Source organism: Pleurodeles waltl, chromosome 5, assembly GCF_031143425.1.
Source record: "Pleurodeles waltl isolate 20211129_DDA chromosome 5, aPleWal1.hap1.20221129, whole genome shotgun sequence".
NCBI lineage: Eukaryota > Metazoa > Chordata > Amphibia > Caudata > Salamandridae > Pleurodeles > Pleurodeles waltl.
In genome coordinates this window covers 336,209,250-336,230,287 of record NC_090444.1, presented here as the reverse complement: position 1 = coordinate 336,230,287, position 21,038 = coordinate 336,209,250, and positions in this window count along the sequence as shown.

Genomic DNA, 21,038 nt, shown 5'->3' with positions numbered 1-21,038 from the left:
CTTATCAACAATGTTCTGTTATTTATGTGTGGACAACATACCGATGTCAATAAGCATTAGTCCATGGGCTAACCAAGCAGAAGTCACGCAGTGGGTCATACAGCACTGAAAAGGGAAGGGAAAAGTAAACTTCAGTTTAAAAGAACTGGGGGGAAATACACAAAGTAAAGATGCAGGGGGCATTCAGTAAATGTTAAATGGCGTGGGTGATTCCTACCTGTGTGCTACTGAAAATACTGTTGGATAACTCTGTCCCTGTTGTCTGGGTCGTCCTCTTCGTCTTCCTCCTCTTCACTCTCCGCAGGCTCCACAGCTGCTTCAACACCACCATCTGGACCATCCTCCTGCAGGAAGGGCGCCTGACGTCGCAATGCCAGATTGTGAAGCATACAGCAGGCCACGATGATCTGACACACCTTCTTTGGTGAGTACATCAGGGATCCCCCTGTCATATGTAGGCACCTAAACCTGGCCTTCAGGAGGCCAAAGGTTCTTTCTATGATCCTCCTAGTTCGCCCATGGGCCTCATTGTACCGTTCCTCTGCCCTGGTCCGGGGATTCCTCACTGGGGTCAATAGCCAAGGCAGGTTGGGGTAACCAGAGTCACCAATTAGCCACACACGTTGTCTCTGTAGCTGTTCCATCACATAAGGGATGCTGCTATTTCGCATCACATACGCGTCATGCACTGACCCAGGGAACATGGCATTCACATGGGAGATGTACTGGTCAGCCAAACAGACCACCTGAACGTTCATCGAATGGTAACTTTTCCTGTTTCTGTACACCTGCTCATCGTCTTTTGGGGGTACTAAAGCCACATGGGTCCCATCAATGGCACCAATTATGTTGGGGATATGTCCAAGGGCATAAAAATAACCCTTCACAGTGGCCAAATCAACCTCCTCAGGGAATACTATTTAGCGCCGCATGTGTTTTGTCAGGGCAGACAACACTCTAGACAAAATTTTTGAAAACATAGGCTGAGACATTCCAGATGACATGGCCACTGTTGTCTGGAATGAGCCACTTGCCAAAAAATGGAGGACTGACAGAACCTGCACTAGAGGGGGAATTCCTGTGGGTTGGCGGATGGGGGACATCAGGGCTGGCTCCAGCTAGGCACACAGTTCATGTATAGTGGCTCGGTCAAGTCGGTATCGTAGTATGATGTGGCGTTCTTCCATTGTCGACAGGTCCACCAGCGGTCGGTACACGCGAGGATTCATCCTTCTCCTCGCAAGTCCCAGCGGACGGTGCCTAGGAAGGACAACATGGAGCACAGAGTCAAGCAAGTCACAGGTACGTTCACAACTGCATGCATAGCACACGATTATCTATGTATTGAAAGGCGTGTATGTGTGGCAATGCAAGGCCTAGGCCTGTGTGACGCAGTACAAATAATGCCATGTGGGCCCTTGAAATGGCGGCTGCCTGACCTGTGAAGTGGGACAATGGGATGTGAGGTCAATGCGCTGGCGTGGCACACCGTGGCGGTAGGCGGTCGAAGACCGCTATACGAAGCCGCATTGGCTAACATTGAGGCCTATGGGTTTCAGGAGCCAATGACGAGGTGCGCCGGCGGTCGCGGTACGCACCGCCGCGGTACGCACCGCCGCGGGCGTGACCGCCATTTTCTATCTGCTTAATCACTCGAGACCTGATCATCCACAGGAGAGGACCTATACTGCAAGTGCTGCTGTGACCTCGGTCCGGAAGTGACAATGGCTGCTGCGACTGGGGAAAGGGCCCCTGCCTTCAAGTCTGAGGAGTTGGACAAACTTGTGGATGGGGTCCTCCCCCAGTATGCTTTACTCTTCGGTCCTCCAGACCAACAGGTAAGTACACTGGGTGCACATTGAATGGGCTATGCCTGTGTGGAGTGGGGTGGATGCTAAGTTGGTGGGGTGGGGGGCGAATGAGGAGTGCAACGCACGACAGATGAGAGCATGTGCCATATGGCAAGGTTGGGGAGGGGGGGCCAATCGCATCTAACATGCAGAAATATGATGATTTTTCGTTCCCACCCTGTACATGTCAAATAGGTCAGCGCCCATCAGAAAGTGGACATATGGCGTGCCATCGCCAAGGAAGTCCGGGCCCTGGGGGTCCACGTCAGACGGGGCACCCACTGCCGCAAGAGGTGGGAGGACATCCGCCGCGGGACCAGGAATACCGCCGAGTCACTGCTGGGGATGGCTTCCCAACCTAGGAGGGGTGCCAGTCGTACCCTGACCCCCCTGATGTCCCGGATCCTGGTGGTGGCCTACCCTGATTTGGATGGGCGCTTGAGGACATCACAGCAGACACAAGGGGGTGAGTATCAGCACATTCTGCTATCTCTCTGCGCAGTGGAGGCGTCTGGGTGGGGGAGGAGGGTTGGGGGTGACATTAGGCCAGGGCGCTTTCTGTAGTGTAGTCCTCTCCTTTAGGCATGGCCCTGTGCTCCCGGCCCCCACCTCTGTAGGGTGACAAGTACAGCTATCGATGGTCCAGCATCACACATGTGCGCCTTTGTCGTCTCTAGACCTGTTGTCCTAGTCAGAAGTACTGAGTAGTGTACCCCGAATGCGCGGCTTAGTGCATGAGGCTCCTGTGTCTGTCCTCTCCGCCAACGGTGTTGACATTGCATGCACTCAACCTGGTCTTCGTTTTTCTCCCCCCACCCTTCTTCTTCGTCTTCTTGTGCATCTGTGCATTAGCATCATCAGGTGGAGGAGAATTGGCATCGGAGCACGAGGGAGCTGCAAGTCACAAGGCCCCGGTGGGACCAGGAACAGACACCGAGGGCACCAGTGATCCGGAGGGTGAGGGGAGCACCACAACGGGGACCGGTGGTGACACCAGCGACAGCGACACGTCCTCGGATGGGAGCTCCCTAGCGGTGGCGGCAACATCCGGGCCCCCCGCCTCTACAGGTACAGCCTCCACCCAGCGCACCAGCCCCGCCCTCCCAGCAGTCCCTCAGCCTACACTCCGTGCCCGCTCGCCCAGGAAGGCGGGCGTCTCCTTCGCCCCAGGCACCTCAGCCCCTGCCCCTGTTACCCCTGCTGCCCTCAGTGAGGAGGTCATTGACCTCCTGCGGACCATCATTGTTGGGCAGACTACCCTTTTGAATGCCATCCAGGGGGTAGAAAGGGAGGTGCATCGGAGCAATGCCTACCTGGAGGGCATTCATTCGGGTCAGGCTGCCCATCAACGATCGTTCAATGGTCTGGCCTCAGCACTGACGGCAGCCATTGTCCCTGTCTCCAGCCTCCCTCTTCTGACTGCCTCCAGCCTGTCTCTGTCTCCTGTTCCTCAGCCTATCCCATCCAAACCATCAGACCAGCCTGCACACACCTCAACACCCAAGGGCAGCTCATCCAGACACAAGCACCACAGAACCCACAAGCATTCATGCAAGCAACACCCAGATGCAGACATTCCAACAGTCACTACCACCTCTGTGTCCCCCTCCTCCTCGTCTCCCTCCTCCCTCCCTGTGACGTCTACACTCACACCTGCATGCACACCACCATCAGCCAGTGCTTCCATCACCAGCACACCCTCCAGTCCAGTCCGCACACGTGCAGTCACCACCCCCACTACCATTTACACGTCCCCTGTGTCCTCTCCCACTGTGTCTGTCACCCCCTCTTCCAAGACACACAAACGCAGGCAGACACCCACCCAACAGCCATCCACCTCACGACAGCCTCAAGTCCCAAGAGCACCTCAGCCACCACCAGCCCAGCTTTGAGTGTCACTGTGGTGCATGGGTTCTGGAGCCCACCCTTTGCCAGCAGTGACACTTCAATCAGCAGCAAGGGGACAGCCAGCCCCCCACCAGGCAAGAAGACCAGGAAGCTAAAGGGCCGCCGTGAGAGGACTGACATGGCTGCCCCCAAGGAGCAAAGTTCGCCCACTTCACCAGCCACAACATCTAGGGGAGGCAAGGGCCCGAGAGCACCATCTAAGGAGCGAAAGGGCAGCAGGGCGGAAAAGTCAGCCAGCAGGAGCGCGGAGCAGGAGGGGCCCACAAGCCCCATCCCGGGTGTTAGGAAGGACACCAAAGGGCCCAGGACTCCGTCACCGAAGGGTCCAGCAACAGCACGGTCGGAGGGCGACTGAGCAGGGAGTCCAGGCCAGGTCTGGCTCCCTTGACCTACTGGACGAGCACCGCTGAACAGGGCCCCGCCGTGGCGAGGAGCACCGCTGAACAGGGCCCGCTGTGCAGAAGAGCACCGCTGAACAGGGCCCCGCCGTGGCGAGGAGCACCGCTGAACAGGGCCCCGCCGTGCAGAAGAGCACCACTGAACAGAGCCCCGCCGTGCAGAAGAGCACTGCTGAACAGGGCCCGCAGTGCAGAAGAGCACCGCTGAACAGGGCCCCGCCGTGCAGAAGAGCACCGCTGAACAGGGCCCCGCCGTGGCGAGGAGCACCGCTGAACAGGGCCCCGCCGTGCAGAAGAGCACCGGTGAACAGGGCCCCGCCATGCAGAAGAGCACCGCTGAACAGGGCCCCGCAGTGCAGAAGAGCACCGCTGAACAGGGCCCCGCCGTGGCGAGGAGCACCGCTGAACAGGGCCCGCCGTGCAGAAGAGCACCGCTGAACAGGGCCCCGCCGTGGCGAGGAGCACCGCTGAACAGGGCCCTGCCATGCAGAAGAGCACCGCTGAACAGGGCCCCGCCATGCAGAAGAGCACCGCTGAACAGGGCCCGCCGTGCAGAAGAGCACCGCTGAACAGGGCCCCGCCGTACAGAAGAGCACCGCTGAACAGGGCCCCGCCGTGCAGAAGAGCACCGCTGAACAGGGCCCCACCGTCTCAAGCACCGCTCCGCTGGGCCCCGCCGTCTCATGCAGCGCTCCGCTGGGCCCGCCGTCTCAAGCACTGCTCCGCTGGGCCCTTCATCTCAAGCACCGCTCTGCTGGGCCCTTCATCTCAAGCACCGCTCCGCTGGGCCCCGCCGTCTCAAGCACCGCTCAGCTGGGCCCCGCCGTCTCAAGCACCGCTCCGCTGGGCCCCGCCCAGCACCACTGGCACAATGACAGTGCCGGATCTGTCTCGAGCTACTGTTCACGGTTCACTGTGCCCACCATGCCTCCTCCTTGACCGGTGGAGACTGTTATCCACCTGATGGACTGTGGCTTTGCAATCCCCAGGATGGCCGAGTGGCCAACCCACCCACTGTAGAGACTTGAGAGACTGTGGCTTTGCACTCCCCAGGATGGCCGAGTGGGCAACCCACCCTCTGTAGAGACTTGAGAGACTGTGGCTTTGCACTCCCCAGGATGGCCGAGTGGGCAACCCACCCACTGTAGAGACTTGAGAGACTGTGGCTTTGCACTCCCCAGGATGGCCGAGTGGCCAAGCCACCCACTGTAGAGACTTGAGAGACTGTGGCTTTGCACTCCCCAAGATGGCCGAGTGGGCATGGTGGCCCCTTCGTGGATCTGGCGTCGTGGAATCATGTGGCTGTGGTGCTCCCCCCTTCCCTTCCCCCTGAGGTGCCTGTGGTTTTTTCATCAGATGCCCCTGCAGTGTTCTCTCCAAAGGACTCAGGTCTCCTGTGTGGGCTTTGCCCTTGTGTTGCTACACTTTGGCCCACGGACACTTGGAATCTCGTTAGATGTGCAGGACTTATTGCCTCGGTTTTTCGTATGCACTGGATATTGAATTTGGATTTTTGATTTGTTATTGCTATTTGACCGTGACTTATCAGTGGTTTTTATTTCCCATAAATTTCGAGTCACTATTTAATTATGTCCTTGTTTTCTTTACGGGGGTTTGGGTGGTTTCACTGTGACTTGTTGCTCTGCATTGGTGTGTACATGGTTTGGGGGGGTGGGTGTATCGCGTATGTGTGTGCACGTAACCTTTCGTCCTCCCTCCTCCCCTGTGTCGTAGGTGCAGTACTCACCGTTGTCGTCTGCGCCGGCGTTCGTACTCGTGGTAGATGAGCAGGTAGATGAGAGCAGGTAGGATGTTTAGTTCGGGTTCCATGCTGTCCTCCTTCCTCGTGGAGTGCGTAGAGGTGAGCGTTTTCCCGTTCGTAGTCTGTTTCCGCCGTGTTTTTATCGGCGGTGCTCCCGCCCCGTAAAAGGTGGCGGATTGGCCAGTCATGATATTGTGGGCGGTACATAGTCTGCCGCCTGGCTGTTGGCGGTGACTGCCGCGCTGTTTGTCGGTCCCGCCGTGGCGGTCGGAGTGTTAATGTGGCGGGCTGTGTTGGCGGTTCCCGCCAGGGTCAGAATTCCATTTTTTGGACCGCCGGCCTGTTGGCGGGTTGGCCGCCGCTTTATCACCGACCGCCAGGGTTAGAATCACCCCCATAATGTATGCATTTCCCCATTAGGGGAGCTAAAAAAATGGTGCGAAGGAACTTAAAAGATGTCTTGACTTGCTGCATGCAATGTTTGTGGCCATGTTGAATGCAAGCAGAACAAACTGTTAGTGTCCCACTACTGATATGTAGTCCACATGTCTTTACATGTTAACAATGCAGTCCTGAGGTTTGTTGAGTCATGTACGGCTATCACTTAGGGCCAAATGTACCAAGCTATTTTTAACTGTCACAAACGGACTAGTTTTCAGAATTTGTGTGTTTACGTCAAGAAAAAATGTTTATTCCAATGCACATACCTAATTTTGCCATTCTGCAATCACATTGTCGAATCACAAAACAGGGTTTGCTATTGGCATTTAGGGAGGGGCATTCCCTTCCTATTAGCGAGTTGCAGTCTGCTGATTGATTGTTTGGTGACCGCGAATGCTGTCACTAAACAATTGCAATTACCACCAGTTTCAAGTTGGTGCTAACCCATTTGCAAAAGGGGAGGGGTCCCATGGGATCCCTTTCCCTTTGTGAATGCATGCCCCAAAAAAATTTCAGAGCCGGCAGTGGTCCAGTGGACCACTGCCTGCTTTAAAAAAAAATAATAATAATTATATTGGTATTTGACATGCTTTCCGTTTACCCTTGATGAAATAAGACTGCATTTATAAAATAAATACACATCTCTATTTGAAAGCAGTCACAGACATGGTGGTCTGCTGAGCCCAGAAGGCCAGTATCCCTGTGAGTGGTGCCATTCCCAAGGGGTTTGCAAAATGAGAACTACCTCCTTAAAATTCATGAGGTAGGTTAGTTGCTACACCATTTGTGATTTGCAAACAGTGTCATTGACAGTGTTGTACCTCAAATTATCCTACTCGCAAATTGTGAGCTGCTAAGTCTCGCAATGTGTGACTCACAAAACCTGATCTTCGTGCATGTGGCCCTTAATCACACATTTTAGGTGCAATGACAACACCTCTGCTCATGCATTCTGTTAATGATGATCAGGTAAGACACTGTCAGCATACCACATTGTACTGTATCAGGACAGCAAAGTGGCCAATCCATGTTTAGCGCTACATTGTCATCATTACACACACATGATCCCTGTCATTATGTTGGCAAAGGGAGCACACCTGGCTTAGGGAACACTACCAATGGGGTATTTGTTACCTACATACAACTGTGCCACATCCGTCATGGACCACTGAATGCACGATAATTACAGACTGAAAATTGAGTCACATGCCCATCACACAGTGACTCAGTGTCCCTTGATGCACAAGCCAAAATACCTCACTAGTATTGCAGTGCACCAGTGAAATGTCATTGAAATTGTCACCCAAATACAAATCATGACATTGAGTACCATCTGAAATGGATTAGCCAAAAAATGTTTGTAGTCATGTTTAGCACGACATGTTTGTTAGACCCAGTGCATGTGTGCAGATGTGTGTCTATCATTCACTGGAGTGTCAGTGTCAATGTGAGTTTGCAGTGGTATGTCTGTTGGAGTAACTACATGCAGGATGACCAGCTTACTCATGTAAAATGTTACACACTGTGATATGTTGCCCACACGTTTGAACAGTGATCTGACATTAAGCATATATTTCCTTTCCATGTCTTACAGGTGGACCTGCCCCCTATACCATGGGGGAAGTGGCTCGATTTTAGGACCCAGACGTATCCAGTAAGTGTGATAATGTCTGTCCTGTGTAGTGATTACAGCTGTTGTGTGAGTGACTCTTGTGTGTTGCGCTCATTGCAAGATATGATGAGCTAGCACGTAATCTGATATATTACTTGACTGGGTGTTGACATAGTGTTCCGTGCAAGGGTTAGACATTCACAGGCAGAAAGTAATATCTAGGGAGTCTTGTGCTTCGCAATAGGAAGCAGCATGTGAACAAGGTGATTACTAGCCACATGTAGGCCCACATGTGACTTGGAAGTACTCCAGTGTCAGTAGATTGTCACTGGGTCAGACCCTCATTCTCACAACACAGTGATTCATCATTGTTCCGCACAAACTTGTGCATCCCTGCAATGTAATGTACATGTAGGACTGAATGGGTAACTGTCTCCCAGCATCTAGCCACATAAGTTGTACTCTATTAACGTGACACTTATTTGGTACGCAATAGGCGTGCATACAGGTCAAGGCCAGACGTGTGCTGGGGTAAATGTGGGTGTTTTGGGAATTGTGTTGGCAGATCAGGTGTTGGTGGTTGTCCACAACTGGACACATGAATGTAGATGTGAATGACCTATGGATACCTTATTCCTAGGTGGCTGCCCTCCTCACATGTGTTCCACTCACTAAATCCATGTACAAGTGGACATGCCTTCGTGGTTGTCCTCGACAGTTATGATGACGTATTCCATGCCCATTCCCCCTGAGGCACAGGGGTAGGGGAACAACAAATATGTAGGTAGATGTGATGGTCACAGTGTACATGACAGTCATCTCATTCAAGCATGTATGTGTCCCAAACAACACTGACCCCTTATGATTAGCAACAGCATACCATCCTGCCAATTAAATCTACAAATCACTGGTCTTGTGTGCCTTGAAATTGACTCAGATGATAAAGATTGGTTGGCCTGGTGAAAGATTCGTCGGTACACGGATCTTCTTAAGGTAAAGTACGTTTATTTTAGAAGATATTCGTAATACAGAAACACCACAGCCCACAGACAGTTTCTCTCCCTGTTCTCTTTCTCCTTCTCTAGTCCACCAACTGTCGTTGTCTCCTGGGAGACCTTCACATTCTAAACCCCATTCTAACCTAGAATACCACACCTGGCCCATGTGAAGCAGTTGCTGCCTTTGCATTGTGACACACTGCACTACATCAATGCACTGATCACATTATTTGGTCCAACTCTTGTTGTGCTTTGCTGTGGTGTAAAAGACATGATGGGTAGGCAGTGTTGCCATTACATTAATCAGGGACATTGTATCATCGGTACTTTGATTTGGACTCCATGTGCAAATTGAGGCAGAGTGTTACATTATCAGGTGTATATGCATCACACAATAATGACACAGATGGTCTCCTGTCTCATTTTTACAGCTGGCAACATGGATGTAGCAGAAATCAGGGCTTTCCAGAAGCGGGCAGTGAGATACAGAAACATCTTGGATGTGGAGTCTGGGTACGGAAGGATGGTAAGATGCTATCTGAGAGAGCCAGCCACAGGAGAATAGCAGGCTTTCAGCCAAGGAGGACCGGCATTGGCCACAAAGGTTGTAGCCACCACTACAACTGCACCAAGTACCACAGCGGCCACCGTCACATCTGTCCCACCTGCTGCACTGTCAACCTTTGCACCACTGACCACCACACCTGCTGCACCATCAACCTCTGCAGCACAGACCACCACACCTGCTGCAATGGACATGGCCACAATTGCTGAGCTCGAGAGGGACATGAAGAAGGTGTTAAAAAGTTTGACACAATACAGAAGGTTGTGTACAAAAATACACAGAGGCTGAAGGCAATTAAAAAGACACTGAGGAGGGCATACCTGTGAACTCTTGCCTCCCCTCACCCCTAATTCATTCCCCTCCCTCCTCATTCCTCATCCTATTTTGTAGTGGGTTTAAGGGGTTTCGTGATAGGTTAGAGTAGGGTACTTGTTTAGATAGAATAAGTAGGTTGGGGGGTTCATATTATTACATTTTAGTTTGTGGATGGGTGGGGGTTAATGTTGGGGCTTTTGTGTATTTAAAAAAAAAAATTTTTTTTTTAAAAATACAAAAAATATACATGTGTTTAGTATTAGGTAGTATATGTTTAGGTTAGTATATGCTGTCCTACAGATGTCTCGTCATAAAAGGTGGGTAGGGGCAAATGTTTAGAGTGTGTTGTTAAATGTGGTAAGCAAGCTTAGCATACAGTAGTTATTGCCAGTTGTGGGTAATGTATAGTTAGGAAAGATTAGGTTAGTATATGTGTGTTACATAGTTTTAAGTTCTGTTTTGTACATAGTTATTACATATTTAGGTAATCCCTTACTGCATGTGTCATATGCTTGGGGCTCAGGGTCTTTGCATGAGTGTACAGTGCCAATTGTCTGTTGGCCTGTGAATTCCATCCTGCATCCACATCCCTCTCTTGACATGTTAATTCCAACTTCCAACTGAGCTGTCACATTGGCAGCTACAACAAATCTAAATCTCCATGCATCTGACATCCATTGTACCCACCACTCAACATGACTATGTTTCCCATGTATTGGACAGATAGGTGTGCTTTTTAAGCTGGAATTGTTTTGATCCTGTGTCATGATGTTGGGCACTGTGGGACACCTGCCTGCAACTTGAAGTTCATGTCAACACAGCTAAACTGAGTAGTGTCAATTTCAGATAAGGTCAAGTATACAAATTCTACGCAAATGTGTTTTACTTGTGCTCCCAGCTGATGTTATTGGCCAAACACTGTTACACAGCCATTCCTGCTGTATGTTGTGGGTGAGGCATGTATGTTTTAAAGCAAATGTCACATACACAATGACTTGCTTGTAGGGGATGTAGCCAGCAATTACTTTAATCTTGTAGATAATTTGGCCCTGATTTATACTTTTTTTGCGCTGCATACTGTAGGAAAGTACCATCTTGCCTTGCATGTTACCCCCATTTATCACTGTATATATGTTGTTTTAGTTGTATGTGTCACTGGGACCCTGCCAGCCAGGGCCCCAGTGCTCATAAGTGTGCCCTGAATGTGTTACCTGCGTTATGACTAACTGTCTCACTGAGGCTCTGCTATCCAGAACCTCAGTGGTTATGCTCTCTCATTTCTTTCAAATTGTCACTAACAGGCTAGTGACCAATTTTACCAATTTGCATTGGCATACTGGAACACCCTTATAATTCCCTAGTATATGGTACTGAGGTACCCAGGGTATTGGGGTTCCAGGAGATCCCTATGGGCTGCAGCATTTCTTTTGCCACCCATAGGGAGCTCTGACAATTCTTACACAGGCCTGCCACTGCAGCCTGAGTGAAATAACGTCCACGTTATTTCACAGCCATTTACCACTGCACTTAAGTAACTTATAAGTCACCTATATGTCTAACCTTTACCTGGTAAAGGTTAGGTGCAAAGTTACTTAGTGTGTGGGCACCCTGGCACTAGCCAAGGTGCCCCCACATTGTTCAGGGCAAATTCCCCAGACTTTGTGAGTGCGGGGACACCATTACACGCGTGCACTACACATAGGTCACTACCTATGTGTAGCTTCACAATGGTAACTCCGAATATGGCCATGTAACATGTCTATGATCATGGAATTACCCCCTCTATGCCATGCTGGGAACTGCGACTTTTGCAGCTACTCCGGCCTCTGTGCACTTCCGGCAGAAATCCTTTGTGCACAGCCAAGCCTGGGTCCACGGCACTCTAACCTGCATTGCACGACTTTCTAAGTTGTCCTCCAGCGACGTGGGACTCCTTTGTGCGACTTCGGGTGAGCACCGTTTCACTCCTCTTCGTAGTGCCTGTTCTGGCACTTCTGCGGGTGCTGCCTGCTTCTGAGAGGGCTCCTTGTCTTGCTGGGCGCCCCCTCTGTCCCCTGACACAATTGGCGACATCCTGGTCCCTACTGGGCCACAGCAGCATCCAAAAACGCTAACCGCATGACTTGCAGCTAGCAAGGTTTGTTAGCGGTCTTTCTTCAGGAAAACACTTCTGCACGACTCTCCACGGCGTGAGAAATTCATCCTCCAAAGGGGAAGTCTCTAGCCCTTGTCGTTCCTGCAGAATCCTCAGCTTCTACTGTCCAGTAGCAGCTTCTTTGCACCCCCAGCTGGCATTTCCTGGGCATCTGCCCATCTCCGACTTGCTTGTGACTTTTGGACTTGGTCCCCTTGTTCCACAGGTACCCTCGACTGGAAATCCATCGTTGTTGCATTGCTGGTTTGTGTCTTTCCTGCAGAATTCCCCTATCACGACTTCTATGTCCTTTGGGGAACTTTAGTGCACTTTGCACTCACTTTTCAGGGTCTTGGGGTGGGCTATTTTTCTAACCCTAACTGTTTTCTTACAGTACCAGCAACCCTCTACAAGGTCACGTAGGTTTGGGGTCCATTCGTGGTTCGCATTCCACTTTTGGAGTATATGGTTTGTGTTGCCCCCATCCCTATGTGTCCCCATTGCATCCTATTGTAACTATACATTGTTTGCACTGTTTTCTAATACTATACTGCATATTTTTGGTATTGTGTACATATATCTTGTGTATATTTGCTATCCTCATACTGAGGGTACTCACTGAGATACTTTTGGCATATTGTCATAAAAATAAAGTACCTTTATTTTTAGTATATCTGTGTATTGTGTTTTCTTATGATATTGTGCATATGACACTAGCGGTACTGTAGGAGCTTCACTCGTCTCCTAGTTCAGCCTAAGCTGCTCTTCTAAGCTACCATTATCTATCAGCCTAAGCTGCTAGACACCCTATACACTAAGGGGAAAACTGGGCCTGGTGCAAGGTGTAAGTACCCCTTGGTACTCACTACAAGCCAGTCCAGCCTCCTACATTGGTTGTGCAGTGGTGGGATAAGTGCTCTGTAACTACTTACCACTTTTGTCATTGTACTTTTCATAAGAGAAAAATATACAAAACAAGTTCAGTGTATGTACACCTAACCAAAAAGTTTTGCATTTCTTTTCTCACTTCTTTTCTAAAGTGCTGAAAAGTACCTCTAAACGTTCTAAAAAGCTCTTAAAAAGTTTAAAAAGTTTTTTTCTGTCTTTCCAAAAGTTCTGAAAAACTTTTTTCTCACTTTTTCTATCACCTAAACACTTTCTGAAATGTCTGGCACAGGCCAAACTGTTGATCTGTCCAAACTTGCTTATGATAACCTTAGCTGGAAAGATGCAAGGAGTCTCTGCAGAGAAAGAGGTTTAAGTGTAAGGAAAAATCCCTCTAGAGAACTGTTGGTAAATATGCTTGTTGAGCAGGATAAGGCCAGAGCTGGCACCCCTGTTGAAAAGTTAGCTGATGGTTCCCACTCTGATTCTGGGGCACCCCTAGCAAAAGAGGTGGGAGAGAAACTTCCAAGCCTGCCCCCTAGCAAGCCACCTAGCATAGCTGGTACTGATGTAGAGTCACACCATACTGATAGTGTGGTCTCACATCACAGTAAGAGTATCCCTTTTCATCATAGTAGAAGTGCTGTTTCTGTTAGTCAAGCTATTAGGGTGCCTTCTGTTAGGGCCAGGTCTCCTTCTGTTCTATCTCAGCATACTTCTGTCTCTAGACATGCCTCACCCACCCACCCTGATGACAGAGTGTTAGAAAGGGAGCTCAATAGATTGAGAGTGGAACAAACCAGACTGAAGCTCAAGAAGCAACAGCTGGATTTGGATAGGCAGTCCTTAGAGGTGGAAAGGGAAAGACAGAAATTGGGTTTAGAAACCCATGGTGGCAGCAGCAGTATTCCCAATAGTCATCCTGCAAGAGAGCATGATTCTAGGAATCTGCACAAGATAGTTCCCCCTTATAAGGATGGGGATGACATTAACAAGTGGTTTGCTGCAGTTGAGAGGGCCTGTGTTGTACAGGATGTCCCTCAAAGGCAGTGGGCTGCTATCCTATGGCTATCATTTAGTGGAAAGGGTAGGGATAGGCTGCTTACTGTGAAAGAAAGTGATGCCAATAATTTTACAGTTCTTAAGAATGCACTCCTGGATGGTTAAGCTTAACCACTGAACAGTACAGGATGAAGTTCAGAGAGACCAAAAAGGAGTCTTCACAAGACTGGGTTGATTTTGTTGACCATTCAGTGAAGGCCTTGGAGGGGTGGTTACATGGCAGTAAAGTTACTGATTATGAAAGCCTGTATAACTTGATCCTGAGAGAGCATATTCTTAATAATTGTGTGTCTGATTTGTTGCACCAGTACTTGGTGGACTCTGATCTGACCTCTCCCCAAGAATTGGGAAAGAAGGCAGACAAATGGGTCAGAACAAGGGTGAACAGAAAAGTTCATACAGGGGGTGACAAAGATGGCAATAAGAAGAAGGATGGTAAGTCTTCTGACAAGGGTGGGGACAAATCTAAAAATGAGTCTTCATCAGGTCCACAAAAACACTCTGGTGGGGGTGGTGGGCCCAAATCCTATTCTAATCAAAACAAAGAAAAGAAACCATGGTGCTATTTATGTAAAATAAAAGGCCATTGGACAACAGATCCCAGTTGTCCAAAGAAAAGCACCAAGCTTCCTACCACTACAACCCCTACTGCTACACCTAGTGTCCCTACTAATAGCAGTGGTGGTGGGAGCAAACCTACTAATAGCCAATCCAAGGGAGTAGCTGGTCTCACTTTTGGTAACTTAGTTGGGGTTGGTCTTGTTAGGGAGACCACAGAGGCTGTGTTAGTCTCTGAGGGGGCTATTGATTTAGCCACCTTAGTTGCTTGTCCCCTTAACATGGATAAGTACAAGCAACTACCCCTAATAAATGGTGTTGAGGTTCAGGCCTACAGGGACACAGGTGCCAGTGTTACAATGGTAATAGAGAAACTGGTCCACCCTGAACAACACCTACTTGGTCACCAGTACCAAGTAACCGATGCTCATAACAACACACTTAGCCACCCCATGGCTGTTGTAAATCTCAACTGGGGGGGGGTTACTGGTCCAAAGAAAATTGTGGTTGCCTCAGATTTACGTGTAGACTGTCTACTTGGAAATGATTTAGAGACATCAGCTTGGTCAGATGTGGAGTTGGAGGCCCATGCAGCAATGCTGGGCATTCCAGGGCATATTTTGGCTTTGACAAGGGCTCAGGCCAAAAAGCAAAAAGGACAGGGTGACTTGGATCCTGGAAGAATGGACCAAGTGCTCCCTAAAGCTAGGGCTAGTAGAAGTAAAGCACTACCTACTATCCCTCCCTCTACAGTGGATTCTTCTTCTGAGGAAGAAGTATTTCCACCCTGTGCAGAACCTACACCAGAGGAGCTGGAAGCAGACACTGCTGAGCTTTTGGGTGAAGTGGGGCCTGCCAGGGAGGAGCTGGGTGTAGCACAGCAAACCTGCCCCACACTAGAGGGTCTAAGGCAGCAAGCTGTCAAACATGCTAATGGGGATGTCAGTGACTCTCACAGAGTTTACTGGGAGGAAAACCTCTTGTACACTGAAGCAAGGGATCCAAAACCTGGAGCTGCCAGGAGATTGGTGATTCCTCAGGAGTACAGAAAGTTCCTCCTAACTCTAGCCCACGACATTCCCCTAGCTGGACATTTGGGGCAAATTAAAACTTGGGACAGGCTTGTTCCCTTGTTTCATTGTCCTAGAATGTCAGAGGACACAAAGGAATTTTGTAAGTCCTGTGACACCTGTCAAGCCAGTGGCAAGACAGGTGGCACTCCAAAGGCACCCCTTATCCCACTGCCGGTGGTAGGGGTTCCCTTTGAAAGGGTAGGGGTTGACATAGTTGGCCCCCTTGACCCTCCTACTGCTTCAGGCAATAGGTTTATCTTGGTGGTAGTGGACCATGCCACCAGATATCCTGAAGCAATTCCTCTAAGGACCACTACAGCTCCTGCAGTGGCAAAGGCCCTCCTGGGAATCTTTTGCAGGGTGGGCTTCCCAAAAGAGGTGGTATCAGACAGGGGAAGCAATTTCATGTCTGCTTACTTTAAGGCCATGTGGAAGGAGTGTGGTGTGACATACAAGTTCACTACACCCTATCATCCACAAACAAATGGACTGGTGGAGAGATTTAACAAAACTCTCAAAGGCATGCTTATGGGACTCCCTGAAAAACTCTGCAGGAGATGGGATATCCTTTTACCATGCCTCCTTTTTGCTTACAGGGAGGTACCCCAGAAAGGAGTGGGCTTCAGCCCCTTTGAACTCCTATTTGGGCACCCAGTGAGAGGTCCTCTAACACTTGTTAAGGAGGGTTGGGAACAACCTTTAAAAGCTCCAAAGCAAGACATAGTGGACTATGTACTTGGCCTCAGATCAAGGATGGCTGAGTACATGAAAAAGGCCAGTAACAACCTTCAGGCCAGCCAAGAGCTCCAAAAGCAATGGCATGACCAGAAGGCTGTTTTGGGTCAGTACCAACCAGGGCAGAAAGTGTGGGTCTTGGAGCCTGTGGCCCCAAGAGCACTCCAAGATAAATGGAGTGGACCCCACACAATTGTTGAGAAAAAAGGTGAAATCACCTACTTAGTTGACTTAGGCACTGCCAGGAGTCCCCTTAGGGTGCTCCATGTCAATCGCCTGAAACCCTACTATGACAGGGCTGATCTCACCCTGCTCATGGCAACAGATGAGGGACAGGAAGAAGAGAGTGACCCTCTCCCTGATCTCTTCTTTTCCACAGAACAAGATGCTCTGGTGGAAGGGGTTGAACTGGCAGATTGTCTTACTGCTGAGCAGAAAGACCACTGCATAAATCTCCTAGGTCAGTTTTCTGAACTCTTTTCTACTGTGCCAGGCACCACTTCTTGGTGTGAGCACATTATAGATACTGGAGACAGCTTGCCTGTCAAAAGTAAGATCTATAGGCAGCCTGACCATGTCAGAGACTGCATAAAACAAGAGGTGCAGAAAATGTTAGAACTGGGAGTGGTTGAGCACTCTGAAAGTCCATGGGCCTCTCCTGTGGTACTTGTACCAAAACCTCATTCCAAAGATGGAAAGAAGGAAATGCGGTTTTGTGTAGACTATAGAGGTCTCAACCAAGTAACCAAAACTGATGCTCACCCTATACCCAGGGCAGATGAGCTTATAGATACACTGGCATCTGCCAAGTATCTAAGCACTTTTGACTTGACTGCAGGGTATTGGCAGATCAAATTATCAGAAGATGCAAAAGCAAAAACTGCATTTTCAACCATTGGAGGCCATTACCAATTCACAGTAATGCCTTTTGGATTGAAAAATGCACCTGCCACTTTTCAGAGGTTGGTGAACACAGTCCTGCAAGGGCTGGAAGCTTTTAGTGCAGCATATCTGGACGATATAGCTGTCTTTAGCTCCAGCTGGGATGATCACCTGGTCCACCTATGGAAAGTTTTGGAGGCCTTGCAAAAGGCAGGCCTCACTATCAAGGCTTCAAAGTGCCAGATAGGGCAGGGGAAGGTGGTTTATCTGGGACACCTTGTTGGTGGAGAACAGATTGCACCACTTCAGGGGAAAATCCAAACTATTATAAATTGGGTTCCCCCTACTACTCAGACTCAGGTGAGAGCCTTTTTAGGCCTCACTGGGTATTATAGGAGGTTCATAAAGAACTGTGGCTCCATTGCAGCTTCTCTTAATGACCTCACTTCAAAGAAAATGCCTAAGAAGGTATTATGGACAGCAAACTGTCAGAAAGCTTTTGAGGAGCTGAAGCAGGCCATGTGCTCTGCACCTGTCCTGAAAAGCCCTTGTTACTCTAAAAAATTCTATGTCCAAACTGATGCATTTGAATTAGGAGTCGGGGCAGTCCTACCACAACTTAATTCTGAGGGCCAGGATCAACCTGTTGCTTTTATTAGTAGAAGGTTGACCCCTAGAGAAAAGCGTTGATCTGCCATAGAGAGGGAGGCCTTTGCTGTGATTTGGGCACTGAAGAAGTTGAGGCCATACCTGTTTGGCACTCACTTCATTGTTCAGACAGACCACAAACCTCTACTTTGGCTAAAACAAATGAAAGGTGAAAATCCTAAATTGTTAAGGTGGTCCATATCCCTACAGGGAATGGACTATACAGTGGAACATAGACCTGGGAGTAGCCACTCCAATGCAGATGGACTTTCCAGATATTTCCACTTAGACAATGAAGACCCATCAGGTAATGACTAGTCTTATTGTCCTTCGTTTGGGGGGGGGGGTTGTGTAGGAAAGTACCATCTTGCCTGGCATGTAACCCCTATTTTTCACTGTATATATGTTGTTTTAGTTGTATGTGTCACTGGGACCCTGCCAGCCAGGGCCCCAGTGCTCATAAGTGTGCCCTGAATGTGTTACCTGTGTTATGACTAACTGTCTCACTGAGGCTCTGCTATCCAGAACCTCAGTGGTTATGCTCTCTCATTTCTTTCAAATTGTCACTAACAGGCTAGTGACCAATTTTACCAATTTACATTGGCATACTGGAACACCCTTATAATTCCCTAGTATATGGTACTAAGGTACCCAGGGTATTGGGGTTCCAGGAGATCCCTAGGGGCTGCAGCATTTCTTTTGCCACCCATAGGGAGCTCTGACAATTCTTACACAGGCCTGCCACTGCAGCCTGAGTGAAATAACGTCCACGTTATTTCACAGCCATTTACCACTGCACTCAAGTAACTTATAAGTCACCTATATGTCTAACCTTTACCTGGTAAAGGTTAGGTGCAAAGTTACTTAGTGTGTGGGCACCCTGGCACTAGCCAAGGTGCCCCCACATTGTTCAGGGCAAATTCCCCGGACTTTGTGAGTGAGGGGACACCATTACACGTGTGCACTACACATAGGTCACTACCTATGTGTAGCTTCACAATGGTAACTCCGAATATGGCCATGTAACATGTCTATGATCATGGAATTTCCCCCTCTATGCCATCCTGGCATAGTTGGCACAATCCCATGATCCCACAGGTCTGTAGCTCAGACCTGGGTACTGCCAAACTGCCTTTCCCGGGGTTTCACTGCAGCTGCTGCTGCTGCCAACCCCTCAGACAGGGTTCTGCCCTCCTGGGGTCCAGCCAGGCTTGGCCCAGGAAGGCAGAACAAAGGACTTCCTCAGAGAGAGGGTGTTACACCCTCTCCCTTTGGAAAATGGTGTTAGGGCTGGGGAGGAGTAGCCTCCCCCAGCCTCTAGAAATGCTTTCATGGGCACAGATGGTGCCCATTTCTGCATAAGCCAGTCTACACCGGTTCAGGGACCCCTTAGCCCTGCTCTGACGCAAAACTGGACAAAGGAAAGGGGAGTGACCACTCCCCTGACCTGCACCTCCCCTGGGAGGTGCCCAGAGCTCCTCCAGTGTGCTCCAGACCTCTGCCATCATGGAAACAGAGGTGCTGCTGTCACACTGGACTGCTCTGAGTGGCCAGGGCCAGCAGGTGACGTCAGAGACTCCTTCTGATAGGCTCCTTCAGGTGTTGCTAGCCTATCTTCTCTCCTAAGTAGCCAAACCCTCTTTTCTGGCTATTTAGGGTGTCTGCTTTGGGGATTTCCTTAGATAACGAATGCAAGAGCTCATCCGAGTTCCTCTGCATCTCTCTCTTCACCTTCTGCCAAGGAATCGACTGCTGACCACGCTGGAAGCCTGCAAAACTGCCACAAAGTAGCGAAGACGACTACTGCAACTCTGTAACGCTGATCCTGCTGCCTTCTCAACTGTTTTCCTGGTGGTGCATGCTGTGGGGGTAGTCTGCCTCCTCTCTACACTAGAAGCTCCGAAGAAATCTCCTGTGGGTCGACGGACTCTTCCCCCTGCAACCGCAGGCACCAAAGAACTGCATCACCGGTACCCTGGGTCTCCTCTCATCACGACGAGCGAGGTCCCTTGAATCCAGAAACTCTGTCCAAGTAACTCCCACAGTCCAGTGACTCTTCAGTCCAAGTTTGGTGGAGGTAAGTCCTTGCCTCCGCACAGCAGACTGCATTGCTGGGAACCGCAACTTTTGCAGCTACTCCGGCCTCTGTGCACTTCCGGCGGAAATCTTTTGTGCACAGCCAATCCTGGGTCCACAGCACTCTAACCTGCATTGCACGACTTTCTAAGTTGTCCTCCGGCGACGTGGGTCTCCTTTGTGCGACTTCGGGTGAGCACCGTTTCACTCCTCTTCGTAGTGCCTGTTCTTGCACTTCTGCGGGTGCTGCCTGCTTCTGAGAGGGCTCCTTGTCTTGCTGGGCACCCCCTCTGTCCTCTGACACAATTGGCGACATCCTGATCCCTCCTGGGCCACAGCAGCATCCAAAAACGCTAACTGCATGACTTGCAGCTTGCAAGGCTTGTTGGCGGTCTTTCTTCAGGAAAATACTTCTGCACGACTCTCCACGGCGTGTGGGATCCATCCTCCAAAGGGAAAGTCTCTAGCCCTTGTCGTTCCTGCAGAATCCTCAGCTTCTACTGTCCAGTAGCAGCTTCTTTGCACCGACAGCTGGCATTTCCTGGGCATCTGCCCATCTCCGACTTGCTTGTGACTTTTGGACTTGGTCCCCTTGTTCCACAGGTACCCACGACTGGAAATCCATAGTTGTTGCATTGCTGGTTTGTGTCTTTCCTGCAGAATTCCCCTATCACGACTTCTATGTCCTTTGGGGAACTTTAGTGCACTTTGCACTCACTTTTCAGGGTCTTGGGGTGGGCTATTTTTCTAACTCTAACTGTTTTCTTACAGTCCCAGCAACCCTCTACAAGGTCACATAGGTTTGGGGTCCATTCGTGGTTCGCATTCCACTTTTGGAGTATATGGTTTGTGTTGCCCCTATCCCTATGTGTCCCCATTGCATCCTATTGTAACTATAGATTGTTTGCACTGTTTTCTAATACTATACTGCATAATTTTGGTATTGTGTACATATATCTTGTGTATATTTGCTATCCTCATACTGAGGGTACTCACTGAGATACTTTTGGCATATTGTCATAAAAATAAAGTACCTTTATTTTTAGTATATCTGTGTATTGTGTTTTCTTATGATATTGTGCATATGACACTAGTGGTACTGTAGGAGCTTCACTCGTCTCCTAGTTCAGCCTAAG